Below are 17,400 nucleotides of genomic sequence, written 5' to 3'. Positions count from 1 at the left end.
TCCAATTTTCCCATCGACATTCATAAAATTGTGGCGAAAGTGAGGAAAGATAACGTTTTGGATATTCATGGTGAAGTGCTTGTCCCATTTCCCCAACAGCATCTTCCCCACATGGTCACTTTGTCGCAAGAAGTTGTCAAGTAACAAAGAGTCATGTGGAGAGACATTTCTAGTAAAGCATTCTACATTTGTACACAGTGTTGGAGCAAGGGTGCTCTTTCTTCCTCCGTGGGTGCAATTAATTTCGGGTCATGAGAAAATTGGTTATCAGAATGCAGGCCGGAGACGAACAGTCACTTCGAAGGTTTTATTTACAAAATATTCCAGGCACAATTGATTTACAGAGGGCTGTATCAATCACAAACTGCGCGCAGGCTAGAGATTTCCAATTACCTTTATATTGTCAAAAGGGTGGTACTAGTGGCGGGCCGTCGGGAACTTCAAGGCCTTCTCTGCTGGCCTAAGATATATCTGAATCTTTATTTTTGTCCATCAATACTTATTAAATAATTCCAAATTGTCTGTTAGCTTCCTTTCGTTGTGAAGGTTGCGCTGCTTCCAGATGTGTTTTCATATTGAAGCAACCAATCACATTTCAGCCAATATTTGTTACCAGGGTCAGAAATCTGCCCCAAGGCTATCATAATCAGGTCTGCAGTCTCTTCTGTATTAAACAAGCATCGATAAGATTTGCTTTAACCAATCAGATTTCGAGATGGCAACACCACAATGCCTTGTCGCAGGCGTAGGAACACGTCAATGCTTTCACCAACTATGATTGGGTAGTGATTAGCCACAGCTACCAAACTATCTGGAGCTATCTGCTCAAGTATATATATTGTTGTGTTGATTTAAATCCATTTACAAGGCAGACTGCCAGAAATATGACAGAACAGGTTTGACTTTCAGCATTGGCTTCGATGGTGATATAAAAGAAGGAAGAAAGGAAGATGGATATGTACACTTAAAAAGGATTTTTGGTGGGTAAAATATGGCTATATTCCTAAATATTTCAATTGTGGGCCAAGTTCTGATATCTGAAAAGCTCCAGTGTTTGTAATTAATCACTAAATGCTGCTAGGAAGTGGATTTTACCCCATTTTCGGTTAACTTGTTAAGCCCCTGACTGATGTAGCTTCCTAAAGGGACAGCGTATGTACATACAAACTCTCATACACTCACGTCGGCTCAGCGAAACAGCTCATGGCCATTGTTGGCTTTTATTGATGCGTAGACCATGTTGTTTTACCTTGTGTTGGTCGCCCATTGTTGCCGTCTGGGCGACCAAAAGACAGCGACGAAAATACCGGCGACCAATCGACTGCACACACAAGGTTTTTTTAGCCATAAAATAGGGTTGGATTCATTTGATTCGTTAAGACGCTACGAGAAAATGCACAGGCCACCACTGGGGGGGTAATGAAACTGCAAAGAATATTTTTTTCCACTTTACACAATAAGTTTATGAATCTTAGATAACGAAAATATTGCAAGAAATTCAAGGAGACATCTAGCTACAGAACAAAGTTCGAATTAGGAAATTAAATTCATGCAGTCATGTGAAAGAGAAAAAGTTTCATTTGATTGTGTCACCCACTTACCGTATTTTCACGACTATAATGCGCACTTAAAAGTTAAATTTTCTCCAAAATAGACAATGCACCTTATATATGGAAAAAACAGAAAACCAAAAATGAAAAACCACCACTGTCTGATATTAAAAAAAACACAAATGCCTGTACTGAAACAATACTGTTAAATATGCAGATGCCATCTTCTTAGTTTACAAAATCTTCCATAATATAGCTCCTCCCCCTCTGCAAGATTTTATACAAAAAAATCCAAAACATCAACAATGGCTGGTTCCTAGAGGTGACTGTGTCGTGAGTGCTTGATACCTGTAAGTCAATAGCAATTACCGTATCTTCACGACTATAAGGCACACTTAAAAGTCTTAAATTTTCTCCAAAATAGACATTGTGCCTTATAATACAGTGCGCCTTATATATGGAAAAAATGTCATTCATTGAGCGTGCGCCTTATAATGCGGTGGGCCAAATAGTCGTGAAAATATGGTATATGTTCCTGAGTTTCAAATAAATGAATGAATTGAAGCCTTGATGCATTTGTGTTGCATGTTCCAACTATTTGTTTATATGGGGTGGAGTGTTTTTTTAAATGTTAAAGTTTATAGTTACATTGTTTTACTATGAATTTATTGGAAGTAGCATTGCGTTTGGCTGTCTTCAGGATTACCAAAACCTGCAATATTTCTGTCGGTTTGAACCGTGGTAGGAAATAAGCGGTCACACTGCAACAATGAAACAGTTTACGAGAGGAAAGCAACCAAGTGGAGAACAATAACATGCATTTCTAAATAAACTAACAATATGGTGCAAACCCATTCAAGAACTCAACACCTTTAGTACTCTCAATTTTGTATTCCACAGCTCATTGGCACTTAAAAATGTAGGGAAGAAAGTTTTGTGCTTTCCAAGAGAGCAAAACAATGTAATTTGAAGTTTTAAAAAAATCCAGACAATATTAAGTTGAATCAGTACACTGCATTTTGCAATGGTGAACTATCTTTAATTTGCAAAGATCAAAACCTGGTAAATCAACATAGTAAACAAGTGTGTAACCTTGCTCTGAATAGCATCAAAAGCACTAGAAGAAATACATCATGTACCAGTTTGCATGTTCTCCCTGCGTCGGTGTGGGTTTCCTCCCACATTCCAAAGACATGCATGGTAGGCTGATTGGATACAAAATTGCACTTAGATAGGAGTGTGAGTGTGAGCGGTTGTTTGTCTCCTTGTGCTTTGCAATTGGCTGGCCACCAATTCAGGGTGTTTGCCTCTGGCCCAAGGTCAGCAGGGATAGGCTCTGGCTCCCCTGCGACCCTAGTGGGGATAAAGCGGTTCAGAAAACGAGATGAGATGTGATAATTGTTTTCCAAGCCCTGGGTTGCTCCATAGTATTTTTTTTTATTTGGAAATAATGTGTGTGTTACTTTTGTCCACACGAGGTCGCTTTCCTCTCAACCTGTTTCATTGTTGCAGTGTCAAAGTTACTTCCCATGAGACGTTGTGTGTTTTATCTTTAAATTGTGATAAAAATATTATTCGCAGTTTGGCGAATAACTGCTGTAAGCAATGCCACTGCTACTTAATACCACACTTCCAATAAATTCATCATGACTATAATTAAATATTTTAATATCTAAAGTAGGCCGGGGAGTCCACAGAAATGTTTTGTTAGTTTAAAATTTGATTCGGCATATGACAAGAAAAATGTATTGCTAAATATATTCGCAAAAAAAATGTTATTTACCCAGAGGTGGACAATATTACCGCAGGTATTTTTTTCAGATTAAGAATTTGCTATAATGCTCTAGCATGGATTTAATGTTCAAATAAAATAAACTAAAATGATGCCAGTTAGTGCGTGATATGGGGCTTCTTGGTCTCCATTGGAAATAGTGTAAAAATAAGATTTGAATGCCCTTGGATAATCGTGACGGTGCATCTGGAACGTAGCCTTGCCCCTGCGCGTGTCTCTTATTGGGGTCTTTGTCATGCACATGCGTGCATCGGGGGAAATAAATAAACAAATATTTTAACAAATGTGCTGCACCATTGCCCGCTTTCAAGGCAGCCACCACACAATATGGTAAATCTGTATCCAGATGAATCAGGTCACGCGAAAACGCAGGAAATAATAATTACAATAATTTTAACCACGAATAGTACGCACTGTCATTCGCTCCATAATAGAGGTTCAGACGCAGACAACAACATTACTATCAGCCAATCAATGGATTCGCTCGCTCCACCGCGGAAATCAAAACCCAATCAGATTACCGAAAGCCGCCACAGACACGCGCCAGACAGCCAATCAGCTGTCTACCAGATTCCGCTTCTCAAAAGGCCAACCATTCAGACGCTTGTATGGGCTTTACGGTGTGAGTGGCTGACCAATGAGTTTTCTCTCGGGATGCACAGAGGAGGCAATCGTCTGCTAGGCCCAATCATCGGCTCAGTGCCGCCTGCCGGTGCCGGGGACTGGTGGTGAGTATCCGCAGAAGTGCGTCAGGACGGGCCCGTGAACCCGGAGACGGTACACACTGAGGCGAAAGCAAGACACAGGTGAGACCGAGGATGCAAACGCGGCCTTAAGTTCGGAACTCGGAGTGTTTTCAAATGACAACAGCGGGATTCGTGTGGCTGCAGGACCGCTTGTTTTTATGTCGTTATGCTACTGGTGCTTTATGCTGATAGACAATAGAGCGGCTTTGCTTAGCTATTAATTGATGCAGCTTGTCTCTGACGTGTGGCAGTTGTCGTCGCCAACCGTATATTTTAGCAGTGATTCTCTTTGGATGTGAGATATAACATCACCGGTGTATGGTTGTGTTTTTATCCGTCCGAAAAAACGTAAAAGTGTTTTTGAGTGAATTGTCGATTGCTTTGTGATGGAAACGGAATGCCTCCAGTCCTCTTCATTGTTTGATGCTGAGTCTCTTGGGGTTAACTGGAGCCCGGATTCTGCAAATACTTCTTAATGCTCGTTTAAAGAGCACCGGGGATGAGATGAGGTGTTAGAATGGTTTTATGGAGGCAAAGCAGCTTGAAGTGGTGGATTAAACGCGCTGGGGAGGAGGCCGGTGAGTGCTGATGGCTCTCAGCAATTAGGAACGAGGGGGAAAAAATACCAAATGTATCAGCCATTTACGTAGAGACTCAACTGGGTTCATGTGCACCTAAATGGCTGCCTGGCGCCTGACAGCGTAACTAAGATCTCACTCTAAGGGGGCAAGCGATGAATGATTCGGACCGAGGGGTTGATTTGTTCCCAAAGTGGCGAATAAACTATAGTAGATGTGGCGTAAGAGACGAAAGGGGAATCAATATAAAATGTAGACAAGCCATTATTGTGCTGTTTAAGGCAGCTATTACGAAACCTTTGCTGCTGCTCCCGAACACATACCCCTTGTCATATATATGCTTATAACATGTAAGAATCACTTTATTAAACTTTCTCATTTTATTTAGAGAGCTAAAATCACAGGTTGAAGTATACATTAGTATGTTGAGGTAGTATATTTGTGTTTTTGCAAACATTTTGGTATTCTGATGTTCAAGTCAGGACTGTTGAAGGAGATAATTGTCATTTGCTTTGTCACTTCTTGTGCCCTTTGCGCTGTTTTATACAGTAGCCTATCATTTCCTACCAGCTGAAGGCTCTCCTTGACAAATTGTCACCTTCTTATCAATATAAAGCAGTCACTAAACCTTAGGTCTAGAAATAGAAGCTACCAGAACTTGATAAACTCAGTCCTTTGCTCACACTGTGATAGTGGGTTTGTATGAATGAATGGTTCCTGCTGTTGAAAGGAGTGAATGAACTGTAGTATTCTCAATGATGGAGGCTTTCCCCTTCCTTCTTCCAATCCCAAGTCCACTGGTCGCCTTAGCTTTTGCAGTATTCAAAGCATTCTGTTTTATGGTAAGTTAACAGTGACGACCACTAATATGTGATGTGTCCCTAATTTTAATTTGCAATATGAATATGCTATGAGGAATAATTTTATACAGTGGAATTTTGCAACAAAATGTCACCTGGAGATCAATTCAACAGATTCAAAGCCAAACACCACATTTGATATCAAACTCCTCAATGGATAGCAGCGCTAGTACCAAAATTTAGCTGTCAGTACCATTGTTAGGACTTGACACGTTGCTAATGCTCACTTCACAGTAAATATTTTGTGTTTTTTTTTACTGTTGGTGTTTTACTTGGATCAATTTAAGTAGAGGAAGCTGGGTTTGTGTTGATTTCATTGTTTTCTTAAAGAAATTTGTACTGTCCTTTAAGGCCAGCTTCTGGTACGTGGTGTCTCCCCTCTGTCCCCTACTGGTATGTGATGTCTCCCCACTATCCCCTACTGGTATGTGATGTCTCTCCACAGTACCCTACTGGCCCATAGCTCCCTGGAATCCATTAGTGTCAGACCTTGTTCCTTGTGATTTCTTGTCTTCTTGCATTCTTCTTTTCACTTGTTGTCTTCCCATTTACATCCCTGGTTTAGATAGCTCTTTCCTTTTTAAAGTACAAAAGTCCTAGCTGTACTAGTTAAGTACATGATGATTATTTGAACTCCATTTTTTTTTAGACTTTTGAAAGAGTCATCATGAAATAAAAAGGAAATATGGTGGCTTCTGAACTGTATTATCTTTTGTCCAAAATACAAGCAATGATTCGCATTTTATTTGAAAACTTATCGCAATTTCAGTGCACATATTTTTGTGATTAATGTTCTGCGCTCTTTTTGAAATATAAACATGAAAGATTTGTTATGAGTAAAAAAGTAATAACTTTACCAAACCTTACCAAACTTTACCAAATTTTAATTGGGTGTTAGTGATTCATAAAATAACAAATATTTCTGCTTTTGCCAATCCACACTAGAGATAGCTTAGGTAAGGGGTGTGCAAACTTTTTGGCCCGGGGGCCACATTGACTGTAAACATTTGACAGACGGGCCGGGTCAGCACAAGATACGATACATATAAAAATCTGCATCCGTTAACAGTACATATGAAATAAGCAGGAAAAAAAGGACTAAAGTATTGACATACTCATCACTCATCATTAAAGTATAAAGTACAAAGTAAAGTAAAAAGGAATGTATTAAGAAATATTAAAATGTAATTTAAAAAAAGATAGCAGGGCTGTAAAACACGAAAAACAAATAAGAGTGGACAGAGCTACTGCCACTGGCTTCTGCGTGACGGGGCCATCTTTGGGTTAAAAAAAAAATTGGACAACGTTGGCGGGCCGGATTAAAAAGGCTAACGGGCCGAGCCGTATGTGGCCGGCAGGCCGTAGTTTGCCCATGTCTGGCTTAGGCCCACTGTACATCATGATTAAAATATAGCAAATTCAAATATATTGCTATTATTATTATTTTTTACAAACAAGAAATACAAAACATGCAAATCTATGTCGTATTTTCACATCAGAATCGTAAATGACAATTACTGGAATTTATTTTTATTGCTGCAAGTAAAAAATTAACTTTAAATTGTTGAAAAAGAATAATATTTGATGTTACCCAAAAGGTTTTAGGCGTTACCCCTCCTCGCAGTGATCTTTTTTTGTTGTTTTCTCTGATAACATTGAATTAGTTTTCCATCTGCTATATTTTAAAAACCACACTGCCCCTAAATTCTTCTATTCTCTTTTTTTGTGGATGAAAAGATATTGCATACCATCATGTTTTTAGCATTGTAGATGGTCTTTTCTTCTGCATTTTATTGTCAACAAAACCACTGGAAAAAACTAGGTACTTTCTTCTTTCTCATTTCCTTACTGTGGGTGCGTTTTTCTTTTGGTTTGAATTCAGAGCTCAAACCATTAGAAGGTACAGTATTAAATATTAAAGTTTGCTGAATTGTGTATAATCCTTCGCATGCCTGTTTGGCCTGTCGGTCAAACAAGCTAAGAGAGATGTTTCGAAATGCCTTTTGAATTTTTTTCGTGACTTAGTTATGCTAGGCATAGACCGATTGCCAGTTTTAAGGTGTCCCATGGTTTTAAAACATCAAAGTACCAGATGCCACTGAAACTCGCTGCAAATTTGGTAACGAGATATTTTTGTAGGTTGTCTTTGGTGACTCACAACCTACACTCGACAAGCAGTCTTTTAATTTGCAGAGTGGTGCTGCAGCAGTTTAGGGACATTTTAGGATTTACCATTTGCTTTTTCAATACTAGCGCTGGGCGATAAAACGATAACTATAATTATTGTGAATTTTTAGTCAATGATATTAAAAACTTTTGATAAAAAAAATCAATAATGTGAAACAGCAATTACATCACCCGACCACCACTGAGAGCGCTGGCGCTGTTGCAAGACAAATTCTAGTTCCAGACTAACAATCGGGAGAAGCGGAAACATATTTTTAGCATGTTAGCAATAGAGGCTAAGACAGCATGAACGTAAAAGGACAATAACATGGCCAAAATGAGCAATTACGAGATGCAAGACAACACCGATCTGATTCACTAAAAGATCCAAGTCATTTCTACATGGCGTTTTCTTACTTTTTTGTTTTTTTAAATGTCTCGTAAGTTGTTGAAAATGTCCTTAACCCACTGTCCCCATTGGAGGACAGCCTGTAATATTTTTCTTTCTTGATATCAAGATATTTCCCCCGTTCTATCTAAATGAATTTTTTTATCGTGAATTTTTGTCATATTGCCCACCTCTACTCACTACCAATATTTACTATTGACTAGGCTAAGCAAGATAAATTTATTGTATAGTGCAATTCAACACAAGATGATGCAAAGTGCTTTGTCAAATAAAAATTAAAGAAAATTAAAATGACACAAGTCACATCAAGTAGTCAAACCTATTAAAACATCAATTTGACCCAAGAAATAGAAATTAAAATAAATTGAAAAGCAAAAGTTGTACAACAACAATTTTAATTATATGGAGAGATACGACTGAGCTGTTATAAACTATAGCATTTTTAGTCCTGACTTAAAGGAGCTTACCGTTTGAGCACACTTTAGACCACAGGGGTCAAACTGATTCCAGGCCAAGAGGGTGCAGGTTATCCTCCCTCCTGAAACCAGACAGAGAGTTAGGCCAATGAGGAGGTCTTCTGGAAGAAGCAGCACCTTACAGCAATCAATTGATTACAGTTGTAAGAGAACAGATTGGTGAAAAGGTGTCGTCTTGGTGGGTTGGAATGAAACCCTGTACCCACTCGGCCCTTTCTGGAATGACTTTGACACCTATAGAGTTTAGAGCAGGGGTGTCAAACTCCCTTTGGTCTGCGGGCCGAATACAGCTTAATTTGAGATCAAGCGGGCCGGACCAGTAAACTCATTGCAAAATTACATAGAACTAACAATAAGCCCAATTTTTTCCTTTGTATTAGTCACTAATACTAATACTACACTACACTAATACTAATACTAGTACAAAGAATGAGTAAATTATCAAAATGTTTATTAAAATAATTTTCCTTTTACATTATGAACAATATATTATGAACAAGAGAATAACATAAGAACATAAATAAATGTCAATTCATGTTGCGTGCACGTACTAAAACACTGCGCCACCTAGCGGATAATACAAGAACCACACATTTTAAAGAAAATTCATATTTTTTATACAGTGCAGCTTTCTTCCCCGGGTCGTACCAAACAACCAGACAGGCCGGATTCGGCCCGCGAGCCGTATGTTTGACACCCCTGGTTTAGAGTCTAAACTCTTACCAGGTAATTTATTCCTGAGGTCAGGAACATAGTCAATAAATGCTACCTCACACATCTTGGTTCTTCTTTTTTGAACACAGCACACATGTCCACAAATGGCGACTGCTGACTTGTTTGGGTGCACTACTCGTCCTGGTCAAAAAAGCCAGTAATTTAACAGCAAGATTTTAAACAAGTCTTATAAGCCTTTAACATCATTATTTGTTGCTGTGTCTCTTTTATGTCACATTACAATAAAGAAGTGATCGGGTTTCCATGCATTCCCCTACCGAAACTGATTACCTCTCAGAGGTGACAAAAAGTAGTATTGGTGGACCCCAAAATTTATTTTATTACAAAAGGGCCAGTAAATGCCCCAAATGGGTCGTGTCGGGCGACTCAGGGAGCTGGCGCCAGTCAACTAATCTCTTAGGGCTCCATTTTGGGTTCTTTGTCTTTACAAAGAGAGGAAAATGTAGGGGGGTGGGGGGTCCAGAATTTTATGTTATGTGAATATGTATGTATGGCGTTTTTTTTCCAAACACAGTCTTTCTATTAAGTGTTACTGCCATAACAGTAGAGCACATAACAAGCTGACATTTTTTTTAATGTACATTCAAATCTATTTCCTTTTACTCCGTATGTACCACAGTGGTGAAGGGTAACGCATGGAAACTCACCCACTTCTTTTTTGTAAAGTGTCAAAATGGCACACAACAATTAATATTTATGTCCTTGTTGCCTGAAAGGAATATCATCTCTTACTAATTCCTTAAAGACCCATTCCTCAAAATTTTCTCTCGCTGTCAAATTACCGGTGCAGCAACCCACTCTACACGGCAGTCGCCATATTTGGGCACCGAGTGAAGAGACAAGCTAAACAGATGCTGTTTTGCAGTGATTTTATGCATTTTTTCTTTGAAACCTAAGCAATTGCTGGCTTGTTATAATTCAATAGAAGGGAAAGTGATTTTAATTGTGGATTATTACTTTTGGTATTTTGTTTTATATTTTAGTTCTTATAACACAAAAGCAACAGGGATTACCAACAAGGTGCCCGCATGCATCAAGCACCTCTCGAGGACCACATAACTAATCCATCTCTGTTCTTAAAATAGCTCCCAATCCTGGGAAATGCTGATTTAAGAATTTACTGTACATTTTTTTAAACTTGAAAAAAAACTGATAATGTTTATTACTATAATAAATATTCTAGGTGGTATAATGACAATGGGAATAAAGTTGTTTTTGAACCAACATTTATGTTCAAGGTTATACTGTCAGAATCTAACACCAGCCCACGATCAGGCATGAATCCAAATCCCTTCTTTCATGTTTAAAATAAAATTGGTTTTGTGGCAATAAGATACATGCTTCTTCCACTTCTGACTGATCGTTTATCTTCAAATTGACGTGTATTTTGCTGCTGTCCAATGATGAAATCTTGTCTCTAAAAATTAGACGGATTCAACATTCAACCAGTTCTGTGCAACCTTAAAGATGTTGATTACCTAGTTATCCCAATGTTATCCAAATTGTTATGCTTTTTAAAGGAAAACCAATTCTAAAGTAAATATATCAGGAACAAATTGTACCACCTTTGGTGCCTAGTGATTTATTTGTTTCAGGCAGTGTTCCAATAGCTGCAAGATTGTCCCCAGGTGTCCTGCTGAAACTACCACTAGTCAATTTTTAAGGGATGCCGCTTTTATTAACCACAAGGAACAAATTGTATTTTTTTTCTTCATTGTTAGTAGGTGTTTGTTGGCATGCTCATAGTTTAGCTGAACAACGAATGTATCGTCAGTGCTTTCTGAAAATATAATTATATAGAATAGTATCCAAGGTAATCTATCATTTTATAATAAAGTATATCATATAAAATGTAACCTTTATATGCATAAAGTTGTTTCACACATAACTTTACTATTTTTAAAAAACAATAATGAAAGAAAATAGGACATTTTTGGTCATTTGGAGACAGATTTTGTGAGACCAACGGTACTATAGAGAGGGGGAGGTTAGAGCATGTTCATCTTATTTTGAGCCAGGCATGAGTCTGAATTAATGGGCCAAATAGCATGGTAAGAGCATCTCTTACAGCGGGAGCATCAATGAAGTTTGATGTCTACACAGTTATACCTTGACATACGAGTGTCCCAACAGACAAAGGGACGAGGAAAATTCCAAGAAAATTTTTGCCCTTAAGATACGAGGAAAATTTGAGATACAAGCATACGAGACGGTTCCGGATGCGGCCGCCAGGTGACCGAGTATGCGAGAGACTGCTTATGAGAACATCATCGCTCTGTCTTTCCCGTCGCATCTCTCTCGCATAGAGATATGTCAGAGCATCTGCCGTACAGTTTGCAATTTTTAGGTGTTTTTTTTTTTGCGATAATCAGTGCAGAATTACCGTATTTTCACGACTATTCGGCGCATCGTATTTTTAGCCACAGTGTCAATAACGAGTGCTATTTCTGTATTTTACACACATAGGACGCACCGTTCTTTTAGACGCAGTCAGGAATGGCATTTATATATTAATTATGGATGAATTGCAAACCGTAATAGCGCTGTCTGCAAAAACAGCCGCAGGCGCTATTTCCGGTGCGCAGTGACTGCTGGGATATATAGTCTTTTTGTCAAGACACCCAGGTTGACGGTTGTAATAACTTTGCACCAATGGTATCAATGTACTACTACGGTGAACACACTCATTTGGTGCTACGTGCATCAAATGCACGCTAAAAACCCGTTTTTAAAAAGACAACTGAGCAAAACTGAGTTTGGTTGTACTTTATTTAGCCATTTTACAATGTACTCACGCCATCATCACCAAAAAAACATCAAAGTCCTTATTTTCTGTGTCCGAATTGAACAATTGTCCAATAGTAGCTAGCTGGTTGCGAGCATAACTTTTCCAATAGGGCCTTCCATGCTTCGTCATGCTGTGTTGAAGTCGATGTATACAGGCCACAATACATTCGCAAATAGTAGCTAGCTGGTAGCTAGCGTAACTTTTCCAACGGTGCTTTCCATGCTTCGTGCAGCTGTATTGATGTCGATGTATACAGGCCACAATCCATTGGGTGTATTGACAAAATAAGTACTACATATCCCAGCAGTCACTGCGCAGTACTTTGTCTACGGGAAAATAGTAGAGTCGGTGTACCCTATCGACTAATTCATTTTATTTTATCGTGATAACAGTTTTAGTATTGGTCCATATATATAGCGCACTGGATTATAAGGCGCTCTGTCTATTTTGGAGAAAAGTTGAGACTTTTATGTACGCCTTATAGTCGTGAAAATACGGTAAGTGAAAAACAATGGGTCCAAAGCAGGCCGGTGCAATGAAGGGTAGTGAAAAAAAAGCGTATGATGACAATTGTTATTAAGCATGAAATTATAGCCAATGTAAAAATGAAAACTTAACTCCGATGAATTTGTAAGTTGTTATTTTCTATGGCAAACATTGATTTGAGATACGAATAAATTGACATACGAGCTTGGTCCCGAAACAAGCAGGCAGTGTCAAATGCTTCTACATAAGAAAAATATTCCGTAATAAGTACTTGAATATACGCCACATTTTTGGGGCAAAAAATGATAACTGAATTGAGGGTTCGGCATATATGCGCATAAAAAGACGACATGCACAAAACTGTATGGCGACAAAGACGATACACTAAAACGCCATGTCGCCATGACGCAAGACAATGCAACCGATATGGTCATTTATTTCAAAATAGATAAAAGGTAAACAGATAAAACGCTAAACAAAATTTATCTTGACGTCTATGAAAGAAATTCAAGAAGAAAAAAAACTTATCTTGCATAAAAGGTGAAAAAACTCAGTTGTGCTTTCAACCGCTCGCTCATGGCATCGCCAATCCACCGCAGTTATTAACGTGCTCTGACTGGCCAGGCGCGAGTAGCTTTGGCATGTGTTCTTAGCGTTTACGATGTCAGCACATCCCAATAATATTTAAGGCTGATCAAAATTGGATAGTCATACCTTGAGATACGAGCTTAATGCGTTTGTTGCTGCAATTCCAAATGTTAATTGCAGGTAAATGGTGTTCCAATGTCACAGATGGGTGGGGCCTGTCAGAAATGTCATGCTGTTTCTCAAGAGCATTCACAAGCAAACGTTTTGTTGTAAGCTAAATGCACCTGGCGGCTGCTAAAACACAAAGCATGGAGTCTGTCGCCAAAATACACAAGTAAAGTTAGTGTATGGGGTGATTATATTATCATTTTCATTTTATTATTAATTAAATCTTAACAATCTTTTAAAGCAATTCAACCCCTAAGTGGTCACAAATATAACTCTGAAAAACTTAAATTGATTTACGTAGAAGTTAATTTTGGGACAAATAGGGATCATTGCCCGTGGGAATTGCGCTGCTAGTTGCAACCATAAACATAGTCTTTCAGAATAGATGAAGGTTCTGTTTGTTTCTGAACAACTAAGCATGATGCCAATTTGCTCACAAAAATCTGTATATGAGATGCTTCGTTATTAGAGCTATATGGTCCCAAAGGGAAGAAAGTGGTTGCTTATAGTCCAAAAAAAAAAAAGCAAAAATCTAAAACTTATTATCATGGGTTCAAATGGGTTAAGTTTTTTATTTTATTTTTTGTAAATGGCCATATGTGAGGTAAATGTACACTTTCTTTTTGTGAGGCAAAAATAGTCTGCTTGCCAATTATGTTGATGTCTTCAGTTGATTATTTTATCAATTACATATTGCTCAGCATTTTTTGGTTAAAAGGCAAATTTATAAAAATAAAGAGGCCTGTCAAAATTTCTGCAGGTTTTATTCTTTACTTTTTACAGTGTATAGATGGAGTTGTCTTATTTTTATTGCACAACAGAACAACAAAAATATAAAATCATCGTAATTTAAATTCTCTTTTCCTAAAAAGTAAGGTAACAGTTACTTTCGTAATTGAATAAGGAGGAAAGTAATTTACTTACTGATTCAGAGCTTTGAAGTTTCTAATTAGAAAGAAAAGAGATATGATATTTATTGCGATAATTATGAAAATATATGTGATAATACAGACACTCCCCTACTTACGAAAGAGTTATGTTCCGAGCGCTTGTTCATAAGTTAAAATTGTTCAAATTGAAGTTGATTCAGTGCTATATTTTGTATTATAATTTATGTTTAAGGCCTATATAAGTATATCGAAGGTTTATATAAGTGTATTTGTATGTTTAGGGCTTGTATAAGTAACCAGCATTGGTTTGTACTGAAAAACACATTTAATAAAATGGAGAGAATACATACAGTACTGTATGTATACATTAGAGAGATGGAGAGATTTACTAGAAACCGGCCGAAGGAAGCCATCTAATGACGATTGCAGTTTTCTTCTTTTTTTTCATCATAAATGATACAGTGGCACTGTATGGCCTCATTCAATAGATTTGCAACCTATGTGCAACGTTCAATATTTGGGTCCTGCTGCTCGATCTTTCTGTTTAGAAATGGTACTGGCGGTCGAACGATTCAAGTTGTATTCCCGTGCAACGCTCACCACTTTCTCACACGCATCAATCTTCTTTATTATTGCCACTTTCGTTTCATATTGAATGGTTTGCCTCTTCCTTGCACCTCCCTTTCTTGAAGCCTTTCGCTTTTCACCAACCATATTGAATAATGAATGCACAAGATATTTAATGATAAAAATGAAAAAGGTTCTTTGCGCACTGGAGATACGTCACGCACTTACGCAACTACCGCACTGTGACGAACTGGGCAGAGGAAGGTGGATACTGGATGAGCTGAGCTCTCACAGCGCCAGGCGTCGGTATTAGCGGCGGAAAGAAGCACTACTCGGAAAAAGGTGCGCAATACAAAATCGTACTTACGACATTTTTTGACATAAACGCAATTTGCAGACATGTTCGTATGTACCGTTGTTCGTAACTTGAATGTTTGTGTGTACCGTTGTTCGTAACTTGAATGTTTGTAAGTAGGGGAGCGTCTGTATATGAAAATGGCAAAAGTCAGGGCAGCAGCACGCCTTCGACGTTGGAATGGGTGGCACTCAGTGCAGCAGAAGAAGCAAAATTTCGTAGAAGAGTGAGACGACGATAGTACAAACAGCGTTGTGGCTTTTCTTCGGATTACATTACATACATTTTGCATCACGCACTGTCTACGACGAGCGTCTTCCAGCATTGTAATTATTTTTCAATCGGCGTTGAAAATGTCTCTTAAACATCCTGTGGCATCTAATGCAATGTAATCAATCTACCATGCGTTACATCAAGAAGAAGTAGCAAACATTCATTAACCACAAAGAATAAAATTATCATAAAGATGTAGAATGCTCTATCGGGAGAAGATGATTCCTCTGGATAGCGACATGATAAAAACCGTAGCTTACAATAGCTTAACTCGTGATGAAGACAATGAAGATGAACCTCAGCCTCCTCGTTAAATTGAGAGGCAGTGAAAAGGTACGACAAGGAAAAGTTCCATCACATAATTCAACAGAATGCTATCTTATCAGAATCTTATTGAGCTAGTTTTTAAACAAGGATGATCTTTTTTTGGAAGAGGACCCCTTGACGGACATTCTTATTCAAAGATGAAACTGAAACTGAAAGTGCCGAAGCTCAGATGGCTCGCCTAACGCCAATCATGTGTGGGGATGCTGGCTGGCTTCATGGTAAAGACAGCCTAATCTACAAGTTTGACCGTCCTCATGCTTTAAAAAACAAAAATAAAGCTTCTGCCTGTCTACTGGATGAGTAACCGGAAAGCCTGGATTACAAAAGCATTCACAAAGGACTGGTTCTTAAACTGTTTCATCCCGAACGTGAAGCTGTACCTCGCTGCAAGTGAGTTTCATTTCAAGGTCTGGACTGTGCTGGATGACTTGGACTAAAACTCCCATTAACCATTTTTTTCTTTTCTTAGATATGGCCAGTCTCCCATGTTTTTTTCTGAAATACATCTAAATTTCTTCATTAAAAGAGGAGCAAAGAACATTGGTAAAAGCAAATTTGATTGGAAACAATATTTTCGCGTGTGACGAACAAAGTCGTCTTCCAGTCAGCAACCGTATATTTGTTTTGAAAATCTCAATTGGATCTTGCCTAAATTGATCTGTGTATTGTACTTTTTGTAGCAGATATAAGAAAGGTTTGGTCAAGTTTGACATGTTTTTGTTATTGTTCATTCTTTACCCAAACCACATTTTGATGGGTTTTAGTATGGATTCCATTTTACAGGATCATGGGGAAAGCCCAATGTAAAAGAAATAGTTGCATCTCTGCACTTGGGTGCTTGACTAGCGAATGTTGAGAGAGCACAACGTGTGGGATGTACTTGCTGAACAGCTTTCTCAGTGAGCCTTAAAAAGCTCACTAACATTGGCTGAATCTCTGTTTGTCCATCACAATGAGCAGCACCTTTCACCTTCCAAATAGAGAGAGTTTAGACTACTGTGTTTTTTTTTTTTGGGGGGGGGGGGTGATTTTGGATTAAAGAAATAAAATATTCAGTTGACATATGTTTTATGTCTTTATTAATTCATTTTTGGGAGCAGGGGTCCTTTGCTACATCACAATGTAGTTTGATTTCATGCATGATTTAAGTTCACCAGCTCTATTTTGTTGCTAAAAGATGCACTATTACCTTTTAATTTGAATGATTATTTCATATTAGTAAGAACAATTCCGGTTAATTTGCATTAACTGTTTTCTATATTAATGTAAATGCTTTTTTGTTGTTGTAGAAATGGTTCAGCAGTCAGCAGCAATGCTGCTAAGACTTATCCAGTCAGTGAATAAGTAGGGTGCAAATCATTGCTGCATTGCTGTGCAGCATTTAACCAGGTAGCGCACAAGGTGACCTAAGTGAACTTGCATCAATCGAATCCTCCTCATACACCCTTGAAACACTGGAAGACTCCAGTACAACTGTGACAAGAACATTAAATATGAAGGCTTTTTGTCTGCAGACTTTGGTAGATATGAGGGATTCTCCATGATTGTTCAAATTATTTATATTTAATCAGAAAGGGACAAGTTCATTATATTTCTGGTTGCATAGAAAAGAATAGTGAACATGAAGGATTGTTTCTAAACTATAC

The 17,400-nt window shown here is 38.2% G+C and overlaps 1 protein-coding gene across 1 annotated transcript in view; it reads left to right on the top strand.

Moving 5' to 3' along the window:
* The first annotated feature begins 3,967 nt into the window (after window positions 1–3,967).
* The window catches only part of gatad2b (GATA zinc finger domain containing 2B), a 65,311-nt gene continuing 51,878 nt past the window's right edge, over window positions 3,968–17,400 (top strand). The window contains exon 1 of the mRNA XM_077743309.1: window positions 3,968–4,148. The gene's annotated coding sequence lies outside the window, so the exon portion shown is untranslated. The remainder of the gene's footprint in view (window positions 4,149–17,400) is intronic.

The sequence above is a fragment of the Stigmatopora nigra genome, chromosome 21 (assembly GCF_051989575.1).
Source record: "Stigmatopora nigra isolate UIUO_SnigA chromosome 21, RoL_Snig_1.1, whole genome shotgun sequence".
Lineage (NCBI taxonomy): Eukaryota > Metazoa > Chordata > Actinopteri > Syngnathiformes > Syngnathidae > Stigmatopora > Stigmatopora nigra.
This window is presented reverse-complemented; position numbering and strand designations above follow the sequence as displayed.